We start from the raw sequence: 15,162 nt of genomic DNA on the forward strand, positions 1-15,162 counted from the left end.
GCAGTTGACAAGGGAATTTGCTTTCCTGCAATATTTTAAGGTAACAACTAAAATTAACAATGAAAGTATATCAGAATTTATATAATCTCTAGAACATAAAAACATGTGTATACAACTAGAACATGCCTATTATTTCTTCATTTGACAAAGCTTCCCATGTACTTTAAGCATATAAATAGGCCTAATTAATTCCAAAACTTCTTTTATAAAAGAAGGAGAACAAGTCCTTGAGGTATTCCAGGAACCCACTGGAATAACTCAAAGCCATTTCTCAGTTAAAAAGTCTCTTAAAAATTAAACTTTGAGAAGGCTGTCAAACTTAACCAAAAGAGTATAACATAACCAAAAGTATAATGTAAACAAAAACAACACATTTTTTATAGTAGTAACTTCAAAAGACATTAAACTTAAATCCAGTTTTCACATCAAATAATTTGTCCAGACTGCAGGATGCTGCTTAATTTATAGTGTTTACTTTCTTTGGGTCAATAAAATATTACACCCTAATTATGCCACCTAGAGGCAGAAAATACACCACAGGCAAACACAAATCATGCAAAGACCATACAAATGAAGACAACACATAAAGTCTATACACATAATTTGACTTATTAATTTGAATAGAGAAAGCACATGATGTTTTCATTTGCTTGTCTTTTCACTTCTTCCCTCTATACAATCCTTTTGCAACTTTCCTGGTCCCTTTTAACACATCCAGAAATTAGAACAATCTACTTAAAATTTTATTTCCTTTCAAACATATTGCCATAATTTACATCTTTTATTACTAAAGCCATATATTGTCCCTAACAAATATAACTAGCATTCTTTATATTGACCAATTCGTGAATACATTTCATAAATCTTACCCTGTTTACTAGACCTCCAGCAAAACAATTCTAATTTGTCTAAAATGACCTAAACCTCTCCTTTCCAAAACAGAAATAGAAACAAATCTAAAGCAAAGGCAAAATTTCAAGAAGGGATTAGGGGCTAGACTTAGAATCTTATCTCCTTATTTTCTAACTTAAGCTCACCCTCCAACTGCCATACTCTTGCTTTGACTACTTTTTCCTTTTTCCCGATGCAGGTCCTCCACAGGGCCCATGGGAATATCAAGGACATCCCCCCAAATCTGATGCACCACCCTGAATTTACTCCTGCTATTTCCAGAGTTACCCCCTGGTCTTCCCCACCCAGCATGTTATCACATGCAGTCTACCCGACAGGGGTATTTCCCCAAATATCTTGTTCATAATGCCAACTGTAGCACAGGAGCCCCAAATCAGGGAGCTGCTTAAGGGTTCATAATATTCTGAAAAAAACACCCAGTGGACTAGCAGATAGGGACATGCTCTTTATTACTCACATCACAGGGGAGTGCACTGATGTGAGCAGGTTGATGTGAGAGACCTCACTTCCTCCAGCCTGAGGCTCCTTATAAGGGGCCACCCCCTAAAGTGAGCTGAGCTCCCAGGCACTGCATTTTACCTGATTTCACAATTCTTTTTTTTAATTTTTAATTTATATTTTTATTTTTTAAATTGATGTTCAAATCCAGCTTTCTCCATTTTCCTGCAACCACTCCTGCTGCCCCTCCATTCCCCACCTTCCACCCTCAATCCTACTCCGTTTTGGCTTTGTCAATGTGTCCACTATATATGTTTCCTGATTACCTACCCCCTTTTTCCCCCTGTTATTCCCTAACCCCATTCTCTGGTCATTGTCAGTCTGTTCCTTATTTCAATATCTCTGGTTATATTTTGCTTGCTTGTTTGTTCTGTTGATGAAGTTCCACTTATAGGTGAGATCATATGGTACTTGTCTTTTGCTGTCTGGCTTATTTCACTTAGCATAATGTTCTCCAGATCCATCTACGCTGTCACAAAGGGAATGAGCTCCTTCTTTCTCCTGTGTTGTATTCCATTGTGTAAATGTACCATAGTTTTTTGATCCACTCTTTTACTGATGGGTACTAGGGTTGCTTCCAAAAATTGGCTATTGTAAATTGTGCTGCTATGAACATTGGGGTGCATAGGTTGTTTCGAATTGATGTTTTGGGATTCTTAGAGTATAATCCCCCCAATGGAATTGCTGGGTCAAAAGGCAGTTCCATTTTTAGTTTTCAGAGGAAATCCCACACTGTTTTCCACTGTGGCTGCACAAGTCTGCATTCCCAACGGTCCACAAGGGTTCCCTTTTCTCCACAACCTCACCAGCACTTGTTGTTTGTTGATTTGGTTATGAGGGTCATTCTGACCGGTGTGAGTGATATCTCATTGTGGTTTTAATTTGCATCTCTCTGATGGCTAGTAATGCTGAACATCCTTTCATATGTCTCTGGGCCCTGTGTATGTCCTCCTTGGAGAAGTATATGTTCAGGTCCTTTGCCCATTTTTTAACTGGGTTGTTTTGTCCTTCTGGAGTGGAGTCATGTGAGATCTTTATATAGTTTGGAGATCAAACCCTTATCCAAGGTATCATTGGCAAATATATTTTCCCATATGGTTGGTTCCCTTTTCAATTTGCTGATGTTTTCTTTAGCTGTGCAGAAGTTTCTTATTTTGATGAGGTCCCACTTGTTTATTCTTTCCTTTATGTCCCTTTCTCTAAGGGGACATATAGGTGACAATATTACTGCATGAAATATCTGAGACTTTCCAGCCTGTGTTCTGTTCTAGGACTCTTATTGTGTCACAACTTATATTTAACTCTTTTTTCCATTTTGAGTTTATTGTGGTGTCTGGTGCATTGTGTAAGCTGGTGCTCTTGTTTCATTTTTAAGCATGTAGCTGCCAGATCCCCCAACACCATCTGTTGAAGAGGCTATTTTTACTTCATGAATGCTTCTGTCCCCTTTGTCAAATATAATGACCGCAGAGACATAGGTTTATGTCTGGGTTCTCTATTCTGTTCCATCAATCTATGTGTCTGTTCCTATGCCAGTACCAGACTGTTTTGATTACAGTGGCCTTGTAGTATAGTTTTATATCGGGTATTGTGATCCCTCTGACTTTTTTCTTCTATCTCAAAATTGCTGAAGCTATTCAGTGTCATGTGTAGTTCCATATAAATTTTTGAAATGTATGTTCTATGTCTGTGAAATATGTCATTAGTATTTTAATAGGGATTTCATTGATTCTATAAATTGCTTTGGTTACTATGGACATTTTGATGATGTTAATTATTCCAATACAAGAGCATAGTATACTTCCATTTATTTGCATCTTCCTCAATTTCTTTCTTCAGTGTTTTATAGTTTCCTGTGTACGGGTCTTTTACCTCCTTGGTAAGTTTGATTCCCAGGTACTTTTATTTTTCTTGTTGCTATAGCAAATAGGACTTCTTTCCTGATTTCTGATTGTGATATTTCATTGTTGTACAAAAATGCCTTTGATTTCTTAATATTGACTTTGTTTCCTGTTGTTTTGCCAAATTCACATATTAGGTTGAAGAGTTTTTTTGTGGAGTCTGTGGGATTGTCTATGGACTGTATCATATCATCTGCAAACAGTGATAGGTTCACTTTCTCCTTTTATATCTGGATGCCTTTTATATCTTTTTCTTGTCTAATCACTGTGGCTAGAATTTCCAATACTATGTTGAATAGAAGTGGTGAAAGCTGACATCCTTGTCTTGTTCCTGATCTTAGTGGGAAAGCTTAGTTTTTCTCCATTGACTATGATGTTGGCTATAGGTTTCTCATATATGGCCTTTATTATGTTGAGGTATGCTTCTTCTAGTCTCACTTTGCTGAGTGTTTTTATCATAAATGGGTGCTGTACCTTATCAAATGCTTTCCTCACATCTATTGATATGATCATGTGTTTTTTGTCTTTCCTCTTGCTTCTGTGATGTATTACATTTATTATTTGCAAATATTGTCCCATCCTGCATCCCTGGGATGAATCCCACTTGATCATGGTGGATGATCTTTTTCATGTATTGCAGGATGCGGTTTGCCAATACTTTCTTGAGGATTTTAGTGTCTATGTTCATCAGCAAGATTGGCCTACAGTTTTCCTTCTTGGTTGTGCCTTTATCTGGTTTTGGTACTAGGAGGATGCTAGCTTCATAAAAAGAGTTTGGGAGTCTCCCCTCTTTATGGATATTTTGGAATAGTCTAAAGGGTAGGGGTTAGCTCCTCTTAAATGTTTTGTAGAATTCCCCTGTGAAACGGTCCAGTCCAGGGTTTTTGTTTGCTGGGAGTTTTTTGATTACTGTTTCAATTTCACCAACTGTTATCTGTCCAGGCTTTCTGTGTCTTCACTCAGTTTTGGAAGATTACATTTTTCTAGGAATTTGTCCATTCATCCAGGTTTTCGAATTTCTTGCCATATAATTGTTTATAGCAGTTTCTTACAATCTGTTACATTTCTGTGGTATCAGTTGTAACCTCTCCTCTTTAATTTCTGATTTTATTTATGTGTGTCCTCTCTCTTTTTTCCTTGATGAGTCTGCTTAAAGGCTTGTTGATGTTGTTTTCCTTTTCAAAGAACCAGCTCCTGGATTAATCGATCCTTCAAATTGTTCTTTTGTCTGTATGTCAGTTAATTCTGCTCTGATCTTGGTTATTTCCTTCCTTCTACTTACTCTGGGATTTGTTTGTTGTTGTTCCTCCAGTTCTTGTAGATGTAGGGTTAGGTTTTTTATTTGGAATGTTTCAATCTTTTTTACGTAGGCTTCTATGACTGTGCACTTCCCTCTCAGAACGCCTTTGCTGTGTCCCATAAGTTTTGAAGTGTTGTGTGTTCATTTTCATGTTTCTAGAAACTGTTTGATTTCTTCCTTGATCTCACTACTGACCCATTCATTGTTTAATATCATGTTTTTCAGTCTCCATGAATTTGAGTACTTTTGAGTTCTTTCCTTGAGGTTGGGTTCTAGTTTCAATTTCTTGTGTTCCAAGAAAATGATTGTTATGATTTCAATTTTCTTGAATTTGTTGAGGCTTGTTTTGTATCCTATCATGTGGTCTATCTTTGAAAATGTTCCATGTGCATTTGAAAAGAATGTGCATTTTGCTTCTTTGGGATGAAAGATTAGATATATATCAGTTAAGTCTATTTGATCTAGGACATTTTTCAATGCCACAATACCCTTGTTGATTCATTTTTTGAAGATATATCTGTTGTTGAGAATGGGGTGTTAAAATCCCCTACTATCAGTGTGTTGCTGTCTATATCTTTCTTGGGGCCCTCCAAGATTTTCTTTATATTCCATTGCGCCTATGTTGGGTGCATATATATTTACAATGTTTATGTCTTCTTGATGGATTCTTTCTTTGAGTATCATGTAGTGTCCTTCAGTATCTCTTCTTATGGCTTTTGTTTGAAGTCTATTTTGTCGGATATAAGTATTGCTACCTCGGGGGTTTTTTTGTGGGTTGTTTTTTTTTTCCTGTCCACTTGCTTGGAATTTTTTTTTTCAACCCTTCACTTTCAGCCTTTGGTCTTTCATTCTGAGGTGGGTCTCTTGTAGGCAGCATATGTGCAGGTCATCTTTTCATATCCATTCAGGTAGGTACCCTATGTTTTTTGATTGGTGCATTTAATGCATTAATATTTATGGTTATTATTAATAGGTACTTATTCATTTTTCCCCCTTTGTACCTGTGTTCCTCTGTCTCTAACTCTTTTTCTTCCCCTTCTTACAGCGGTCCCTTTAGCATATCTTGCAGTGCTGGTTTGGTGAATGTGTATTCTTTTAGCCTTCTTTTGTCTAGGAACTCCTTATTTTGCCTTCCATTTTAACTGAGAGACTTGCTGGGTAGTCTTGGTTGTAGGCCTTTGCTCTTCATTACTTGGAATATTTCTTGCTATTCCCTTCTGACTTGATGTGTTTTTGTTGAGAAATCAGCTCTAGCCTTAGCAGAGCTCCCTTGTGTGTCACTTCTTGTTTTTCCCTTGCTGCTTTTATGATTCTGTCTGTCTTTAAAACTTGGCATTTTAATTATGTTGTATCTTGGAGTAGGCCTCTTTGGGTTCATCATGATTGGGAAACTTTATGCCTCCTGAACTTGCATTGTAATTTCCATCTCCGGGTTCAGGAAGTTTCTGTCATTATTTTTTGAAACAGGGTTTCTATCCCTTGCTCTTTTTCTTCTCCTTCTTGTATTCTTATTATTCAAATGTTGTGTTTCACATTGTCTTGAAAGTCTCTCAATCGATCTTCATATTTCTTAATCTTTTTTTCATGCAGCTGCTCTACGTGGCTATTGCATTCTACCTTGTCTGCCAGCTCACTAATTCGGTCCTCTGCTTCATCCAGCCTGTTTGTAATTTCTTCTAGTGTGTTTTTTCTTTCAGACATTATATCCTTCATTTCTTCTGTGTTCTTGTTTGAAGTTTCTACTTCCTTTTTCATACTGTTTTAATTTTCCCTCAGTTCCTTGTAGTTGTCTGTGAGTTCCTTGATTATCCTTATAACCATTCTTTTGAATTCTATATCTGATATTTTGCTTGCCTCCATTTCACTTAGCTCTTTTAGTTGGGAGTCTTCTATTCCTTTTGATAACTGGTTCTTTGTTAACCCATTTTAGGTGACTCTTTTTGTTGTTTGTTTCTGTGATTCTCAATGCTCAGCTTTGCCAGCTATCTTTGCAGGATGAACTTCTGCTGTATGAGTTTTGTGGGACTCAGTGGTGTGGTCTCTTTGATATCCTTTTCTGGATGCCCTGGGTTTGTCCTCTTTTCCATTTTGTGGGATCTCTTGCTGTACTTTGGCTTTACCTGTTGGTGGCTTCTTTGTTGGTGGGTTCTCTCCTGCGGGTTTACTGGTGTTCATAACTCTCACCTTATTTTGGATGTGATCAGGGGCAGGGGGAAGGAGAAATAGAGTAAAACAGTATGACAGTATTGTATGGAATTTAAAGTACCAATGAGTAGAGGACAGAAGGGAGATCCTTGGAGAAGTACAGCAATAAGCATGATACTTTAAATAAGTAGCCACTTTTTTTTAATAAAAGGTGAAAAGAGATAAGTCTCGTATCAGGGGGTAAAAAAGATGTGAGCTGACTCCAGAAAGCAGAGCACCTATGCAAGGTTAGATGGTGAGATGTAGTGAGAGTAAGGGAATGGAAACTTGGGGTAGTGTAGGAGAGAATAAAGTTAGGCAGAGCAGTAATAAAGCTCAGGAAGATAGCAAAATAGGCCAAGACTCAGGAAGGGTACTGTATGGGATTTGGAACAACAATAAATAACATGACAAGCAATAGGTAATCTGAATAAAACAAATACAAATTAAAAGACCTAGAGCAGTGTGTTATTGCAATACGAGTACAGTGACAGAAGAAAAATTAAAATGCAATATGAAAGGGTGAACAAGAAAACCAAACAATGGAATCAAACAAACAAAACAAAGTGGAAGAAAAATAAAAAAATATTAAAATGTTTTTAAAAATAAAATGCTCATTCTGAAGGATAACAAAGTGAATTTTTTTTCTCAGTTGGTGGTATTAACCTTTATCTCCCTCTGGATCTGTCTTTGGTCCTTTCACAGCTCCAGATCTTATTGTCTTATACTTGCAAGAAAAAAAAAAGAGAAAAGGAAACCTTTCTGCTGTCTTTGAACCCACCAAATGGATTCTGCTGGTCTTCCTGGATGTGGCAGGCAAAAGGGGTTGGGCTCTGTTTTTTTTCCCCTTTCCTGGGGATGTGAGAGGATGGGGGCTGGGGCAGGGCTGCAGCATACACTGGTTCCGACTCCAGCTGAGCCCTCAGAGGGCCGGGTGGCCCACACTGTGCATATGCACCAGGCCAGTGCCTTTAATCCACTTTGGTGTGCAGCCCTTTGATTAGTCCATGAGGTGCACAGAGTGGGAGCAAGTTGCACTCCTCCTCCTTGCTCTTTGCTGGCCTGGCCTCTACGTGTGAGAGATCCTTGCACAGGAGGTTTTTTTGTTTTGTTTTTTTCAGTGAATTCCCTTTGGTTATCAGTGGTCCTTCCTGACAATTGCCAGGCTTTTCACTCAGCCCAACTCTCTGGACCAGTTCTAGGACTACCTGGGTCATGGTCAGTTACAGCCCTTCTCTTCTTCCATCTCCTGGTGTCATCCTGCTCCCCAATTTCTCTGGGACTGTCCCAGCCAGGTACTAATGTCCCATCCACAGAAAGCTGCCTGATGTGTGTCTCCCACTGCCTCTTTATTCCCCCCTGTCTTCCAGCAACCAGGTCTCTGCTGGCACAGGTCGATGGTTTCCCTGTTCTGGGAGGGAATGGAGTTAGCTGACAAGTTACAGTTGCTGAGCTAGTTCTTCTACAAAGCTCCTGCAGTGCTGTCTTCCATGGCACAGGGCCTGGGGATCACCACAGCTGCAGCCTTTCAGTACAGGACCCAGGGACCTTCCCATGGGCCTACAAACCCTCCTTACCCTCCATTTTCAAATGTCCTCTGCCATCTTTGGCACCCAAACTTCAAATAAGCTGGGATTTCATTGGCTGTTCATTTAATTCTTCAAAAGATCAGCTAGGTGTCACAGTTGGGTGCACAAGTGAGAGGGTTTGGCTACCACCTACTTCGTCGCCATCTTCCAGCTGACTTCATAATTCTAAGCACTGATGCCTCTCTTCTAAATCTTGCTCAAAACGTTCAACTGCTCCATTTCCCTCAACCCTGGAAACTCTGAGGTTTGCAAGTGAAGGCAGAGAAGGCACTGAGAAGTGGCCCAGTAAGGTGAGCTCACCATTTTCCTGGATGGATTTTACTGCTAAATCTCTTGATTTCTAGGCTCAGTTCGTCCTCCCTATTATTTTAACACCTTCCTGACTCCCTCTTTGTTCATCAACTCTCTGCACCTACACCAGAAAAAAGAAACAAAACTCACACAACTGCCCCAACAGCATCATCCCTTCTTCCAGGAGACTTTCATGTTCCCCCACCCTCTTTGGGTCATAGACCTGCCAAGAAGATAAAAGAGAAGGGTTTGAGCCAGAGCCTTTATCTCTTCAAACTGTGACAGGATTGTAAGAAACTAGGAAAATTCCTGGGCAAATGGAATGGGGAAACCAAGACAAGAAAATTAAACAAGGCCAAACAGTTTGAACAACTTACATCCAGCTGGTGAATTGCAAGACCTTATCTTCCCTAACCAAGGGCACTTGAGAGCAATTGCTTCATACCTCTCCTCCCTAACCAGAGAATACATAGCTTAAATCTCCCTGGTCTGGGACTATAGAGAATAGAGTCCCAATCAATGTCATTTGTGCCAGCTAACCCAAGGACACATGAAGTCAAGGGAACAAATAACAAAAACCCCCATTAAAAACCAGATATACCCAAGATAAAACAGTATAGCAGACCAGAGAATATTCTCAAACCCTGCTATGTGCTCATTTTGATGCATTAGCATATTAAAAATGCACTTTGAAAGCTGATGACTATTCTGTTGAAATCCTTCCTTAAGATTCATAGCTGCAGAAAAAAAAGATAAAAAGCAGTCAGAACAAAGACTCAGGGCAGTCTCACAGGGGTGTCCCAACTTTTTGGCATCTCTGGGCCACAAGTTGAACATCCCTGCTAAAGCATATCTGTGCCCCATTCCTGAGCATGAACTTTTTTTATTTCCTCCTAAACTCTAGGGTCCCAAGGAGACCTGCAGCCAGGGAAGCAGCAGACAGTGGCGCTCAACCCTGGTTTACCCCTGATCCTGTCTCCAGGGCCCACTTTTTCTCTGACTTCCCAGTGAGCTAAAAGCAACCTCACCTTGGCTCACATCTGTCTTTGTAACCTTCACTTCCCAGTGAGCTAACAGCAGCTTTGCCTTGGCTTCTTTCTTTCCTATAACATTTCTAAGGGGCCAAAGCAGAGCACCACCTAGGCTCTCTTCTGTTACTTCTACCCTAAGTCCTTCTTTTGTCTCACTCTCCCCAGACTTAAGCATACTTTCAAAATCACCTGGACTTGTGTTGTGAAATCTTTCCTACATGAAGTCAAGAATCCACATGCTACAGGCCTGCCTGAGACAGACTCACTCTGGGCTGGTCCCTGTCTGGTAACAAAACCAACCCTCTCTGAATATTAGAATTATAGTGGCAGTGTCCCTCAAACTCCCCTCTGCTTTGCCTCCAGAGGTTCAGACTTGTGGATGTTGCATGCTGCCTGGAAATGGGTAGAGATCCAGTGCCTGCTCTGGTCATGATCAGTATGCACAGGGATGTGGTTCATCTGTGTCACACACACACACCAGTTGCTTTCCAGAAACCTGACCATGAAGAAAAGGCCCAAAATGCCTTTCATTCTGCACAATGACACTTAAGTGAGGAAGATGCAGACATAGAAGTTGATCATCCAGGCCAAGTCCACCCACTTCTTCTGCTGAATAACATGATAGAAAATATACCACTGGAAGTAGAGAGGCAGCAAGGCAGCAATCAAGAACAAGTATTTGGTCTTATTTTCCTTGCATCTTTGTATCACTGAAAGGAAAAGAAACCAACAGAGACAAGAGGGAAGGAGGGAGGTGGGGCGGGGGAAAAGGAAGGGAAGGGGAAAGTCAAGGAACATATAGCAAGGACTCATGGACAAAACCAAAGGGGAAGAGTTGAGGGAGGGAGGGAGGGGGGCAAGGGAAAGTGGTGGAGGCTAGGCAGAGACAAATGTATTTGAAAAAATAAATTAATTAAAAAAAGAAAAAAAAGAAAAAAGATCTCAAAAGAAAGGTGAGATGGTTAAATAATTTAAATATTATAATAGGATAAACACATTATTTTTTTAATCAATTTAAAATACAGTGCATAAATTTAAAAAATGTAAAAAAAACCCAAACAAGTATTTGTGCTGGTGGTTGTATGACATGCACTTTTTCTTCTGCTTCCAAAGCTCCACAGAGGGGATCTTCCCCAATGCAAAGAAGAAGGGTTGCATGTTGATATCTGGGCCTTTGTGGGATATCTGGGCTTGGTATGGTGCTGGAAATGCAGGTAGTTTCACCAGCTGGCAGGGGCCCCTCTCAGGTGGCCAGTCATGAAATGATGTAGCAGGTTGTTCCATGCAGAGCTGCTGAAGACAGACAGGTGCCCAAAGTCATGCTACAGCCAGCCAGCCTGGGCCTGAGCTGCACTGAGCAGCACAGAACAGCACTGCAGAGGAAGGGCACAGAGGATGTCTCCATGAGCCCCATCCATTCCACTGTGGCCTATAGCTCCCCCGAAATCATTTGTCAGCTCTTTACTAGTACTGTGCTCAAATGGAGACAGTCCTCCAATCAGGAGAGTCCATGTATTTCCTCACAAGGTCCTTGTTGATGCGGAATACCACAAAGGGATCCATGACATCCTGTCCTGCATAATGGCTGATAACTCAGAAGCCTCTGGAGGAACTTGCTGATGTTGTACACCTTCCTCTTGATTATCAGCCACTGCTCTTTGCTGTGTCTGGACTGCTATGCCACCTTGTCCGAGGTGGGGTATAGCGGCGAACACTGGGGTGTGGTAGTGCCAATCTGTGGGCAGGAGCGGCCAGATGCACGATCAGGGTCGGGCATAGCATGCACCAGTCTTGTGTGCTTGGAGAGTGGGTCTGCTTGCATAAGCCAGAAAATAATCTTTTGAAATTGACTTTTTTCACTCAGCACAATCCTCTTAAGGTCCATCGAAGCTGTATGTATCAACTCAATGATCAATCCTCTTTATCACTGAGAATGATGTGGATGTGCCACAGTTTTAACAGTTTGGCTTTTATGAATAACACTTTATGAAGATTCTTGTCTGAAATATAACCTTTCATTCTTCTTAGATAAATGCCCAATGACATACAGATTTAAGACTCAAAACTGCAACAGCCATTGGTTATGTCATCAGAGAGACCTCCCTGACCACCCAGTATAAAAACATAACCCAATTATTCTCCATGCTTCATATTCTGATTCATATTTCTCCATGATGTCTTTCATATTATGTATTTATTTCTTGGTTTGCTTATTGTCCATCTTCCCCTTTGGAAAGCAACTTTGTTAGCCCAGGAACTTTGTTTTGTTCTGAAGCCTAGAAGAGAGCCTGGCATATAGTGTACACTCTACAAACACTGAATGAATGAATGAATCTTAGATATCTTTCCATATTAGTATATGTAAATCTAGCTCTTTCTTTTCGGTTATTTGCAAAGTATTCCACTGTATGCCTGCATAGTGTTTTCATTAACTAATCCCCTACTCAAGTACATTTATGTTGGTTCCAGTAATTTACAAATCCAAACAATGTTATCATGACAAGCCTTATATAATCAAGTTGTTGTGCAGATGGAAGAGAAGTGGAATAAGTGGTGTAAAGAGTTTGTGCATTTAAAGAGAAAGCTATTGTAAATTTCTCTCAATAATGCTCCCAATTTACATTCCCACAGTGTACTGAAATAACTATTTCCTCATATTCTCACCAATACTATTACTGAGCTCTTTAACTTTTATTGATCTCATAAATTAAAAGCAACATCACGTTATTTTATTTTATTAAGAGTGAGCTAAAGCCCTGACTCAGCTGTTAGAGTGTTAACTCGATATGCGAAAGTTGAGGGTTCAATTTCCAGTCAGGGCACATATAAGAAGAAACCAATGAATGCGTAAATTAACAGAAAAACAGATGGTTTTTTCTTTCTAAATTGAATAAATTAAAAAAATAAATAGTGAATTGAGCCTCTTTTCACATGTGTATGAAGAGTGCTCTTTTCCCCTATACTATCTGTTCATATTTTTGCACTTTTTCTTTGCTTTTTACTTAGATTTGTGAGAGAATTTTGTCTTTCTGGGAAATATATCCTCTGACATCCTCTGATAAAAATAACTTTTTCCATTTTTCATCTATCACTTGACTATTTAGAGGCACATTTCTGCATAGAAGTCATTTGATTTTTAATTTTATATAATCATATTTATTCATTTGTGGCTTCTGGATTTGGAGTCACATCTACAAAGAATTTCCAGACAAGATTTTTTTTAAAAATCCATCTGGAGAGAACCCTGGTGGTGGCAGATTGAGTAGAAGTCACACTGACCTCCTCCCAGGACCAACCTGGAACTACAACTAAATTGTGGAGAAATCACCTGGAACAAACAACTGAACAATAGCAAAAGAGGAGCCTTATAGCCTTGGACAGAAAAATCAGCTTTAGAAAAACCTAACTGGAAAGGAGTATGGCACAGACTTGAGAAGGCGGGTGGCGTGCCCATGGGTGGCACCACCAGAAGGATATTGAAACGGCCAGTTGGATCCCCCTGAGATGAGCAGGGTCTAAACCATAAACAGGGATCTCCAGCCTACAGCACCAGAGCCCAAAAAGTACACAGATAACAGCCGAGCTATGAAAAGCAGTAGGGTTGCTCTCTGCCCAAGACAGGCGGCCAGAGACGCAAAGAGCCATTTAAAGGCCCAATGCATAAATTTTTATTTTCAGCCACTTACACTGGGCTTCAGCAAAGGCGGGGGCAGAGTGCACTGGAGACACCTGAGGAGAGACTGGGGAAGGAGGCTCTGGGGAGAGAACTGAGAGTAGGCGGGGGGATCCCAGTGCTGACTCATACCCGAGACGGTATCAGCTATCTTGCTCAAGCAGACTACTTCCTTGAGTAGCAACAGTATGAGAGGACCCAATAGCCCTGCACCCAGGAGGCACCTGGCCCCACGCTGTGGTGTCTCTAAGCTGATCTGTTGGGTGTAGAGTGGCAGCCACATATAATAGATCCTTGGCTAAAAGGGGTGCACATTGGTCTACAGACGCTTGAGGAGAGACTGGAGACAGAAGCTTTGGGGAAGAGAACAGAGAGAGTAGCTGGCAGGATCCCAGTGCTGACTCCTCCCCCATATAACAGCAGCCATCTTGCACAGGAATTCTGCTCCCCTGACCAGCAGCAATGTGAGAAGTTCCAATAACCCCGCCCCAGAGGGGACTCTGTCCCACCCTGTGGTGTCTCTAAACCAGCCTGCTGAGTGCAGAGGGACTAGATTAATACCTTAAGGAGACAGCAATAAACAGTAGATTCCTGGAAGTCTCAAAAAGACTGCCTAAGGTCAGACAGGGCCAACATCTGACATCATCAGATAGATCCAGAAAGAAAGAGAAAAACAACAGCAGACTCCTGCCATAGAACTTCGCACCACAAAGTCAGGAAATCAAGGCAGATCAATTTAAGAAGTGGAAGCAACACAGAGGAGCCCCCAGAACAATGGGAAGACAAAGAAACACCACCCAGTCGAAGAAAAAGGAAGACTCTCCAGAAAGAGAACTAAATGAAATAGAGGCAAATAAACTATCAGATATTGCGTACAAAATGATGATTCTAAGAAAGCTCAACGAGCTCGGTGAGCACAGAGAGAATTACCAAAAACTACAGGGAAACTAGAACTATATCAGCATGAAAAAGGAAATAGAAACTATCAATAAGAAACAAGAGGAAATGAAGAATACAATTTCTGACTTGAAGAACACAGTAGAAGGAATCAAAAGCAGGACAGATGAAGCAGAGGATTGAATCAGGGAGCTGGTGGATAAGGTAGCAAAAAGCTCCCAGAAAGAGCAAGAAAAGATAAAAGGACTCAAAAAGAATGAACAGGCATTGAGGGAAATGCAAGACAACCTGAAACGTAGTAATATCCATATAACAGGGATACCAGAAGGAGAAGAATAGGAGGAAGGGATAGAGAACCTGTTTGAAAAAGTAATGATGGAAGGAAGAATCGAGATGGCGGAGGAGTGAGTGGAAGTCACACTGAACTGTTCCCAGGACCAACCTGGAATTACAACTAAATTGTGGAGAAATCACCTGGAAAAACAACTGAACAATAGTGAGAGAGGAGCCCTGTAACCTCGGAGACAGAAGAATTGGGTTTAGCGCAATCTAACTGGTAAGGAGTGCGAGAGAGACTTGAGAAGGCAGGCAGGGCACCCATGGGCGGTAGCACCAGGAGGATATGGAAAAGGCCAGTTGGACCACCTGAGAAGAGCGGGATCGAAACTGAAAACGGGGATCTCCAGCCTACTGCACCAGAGCCCAAAAAGTACACAGAAAACCGCCAGCTGCGAAAAGTGGCAGGGTTGATTTCTGCCAGAGACTGGCTGCAGGAGACACAGAGAGCCGTTTAAAGGCCCAACGCATAAATTTCTATTTGTAGACACTTATCCTGGTCACCAGCAGAGGCTGGGGCAGAGTGGGTTAGAGACACCTGAGGAGAGAC

The 15,162-nt window shown here is 40.8% G+C and overlaps 1 pseudogene; it reads right to left on the reverse strand.

The window, feature by feature from the left end:
• Positions 1 to 10,042: 10,042 nt before the first annotated feature.
• Positions 10,043 to 11,591, reverse strand: LOC129067896 (acyl-CoA (8-3)-desaturase-like; annotated as a pseudogene).
• Positions 11,592 to 15,162: the final 3,571 nt, after the last annotated feature.

The sequence above is a fragment of the Pteronotus mesoamericanus genome, unplaced genomic scaffold (genome assembly GCF_021234165.1).
Source record: "Pteronotus mesoamericanus isolate MK-2021 breed Mesoamerican mustached bat unplaced genomic scaffold, CSHL_Meso_final contig_20, whole genome shotgun sequence".
NCBI classification, from domain to species: Eukaryota; Metazoa; Chordata; class Mammalia; order Chiroptera; family Mormoopidae; genus Pteronotus; species Pteronotus mesoamericanus.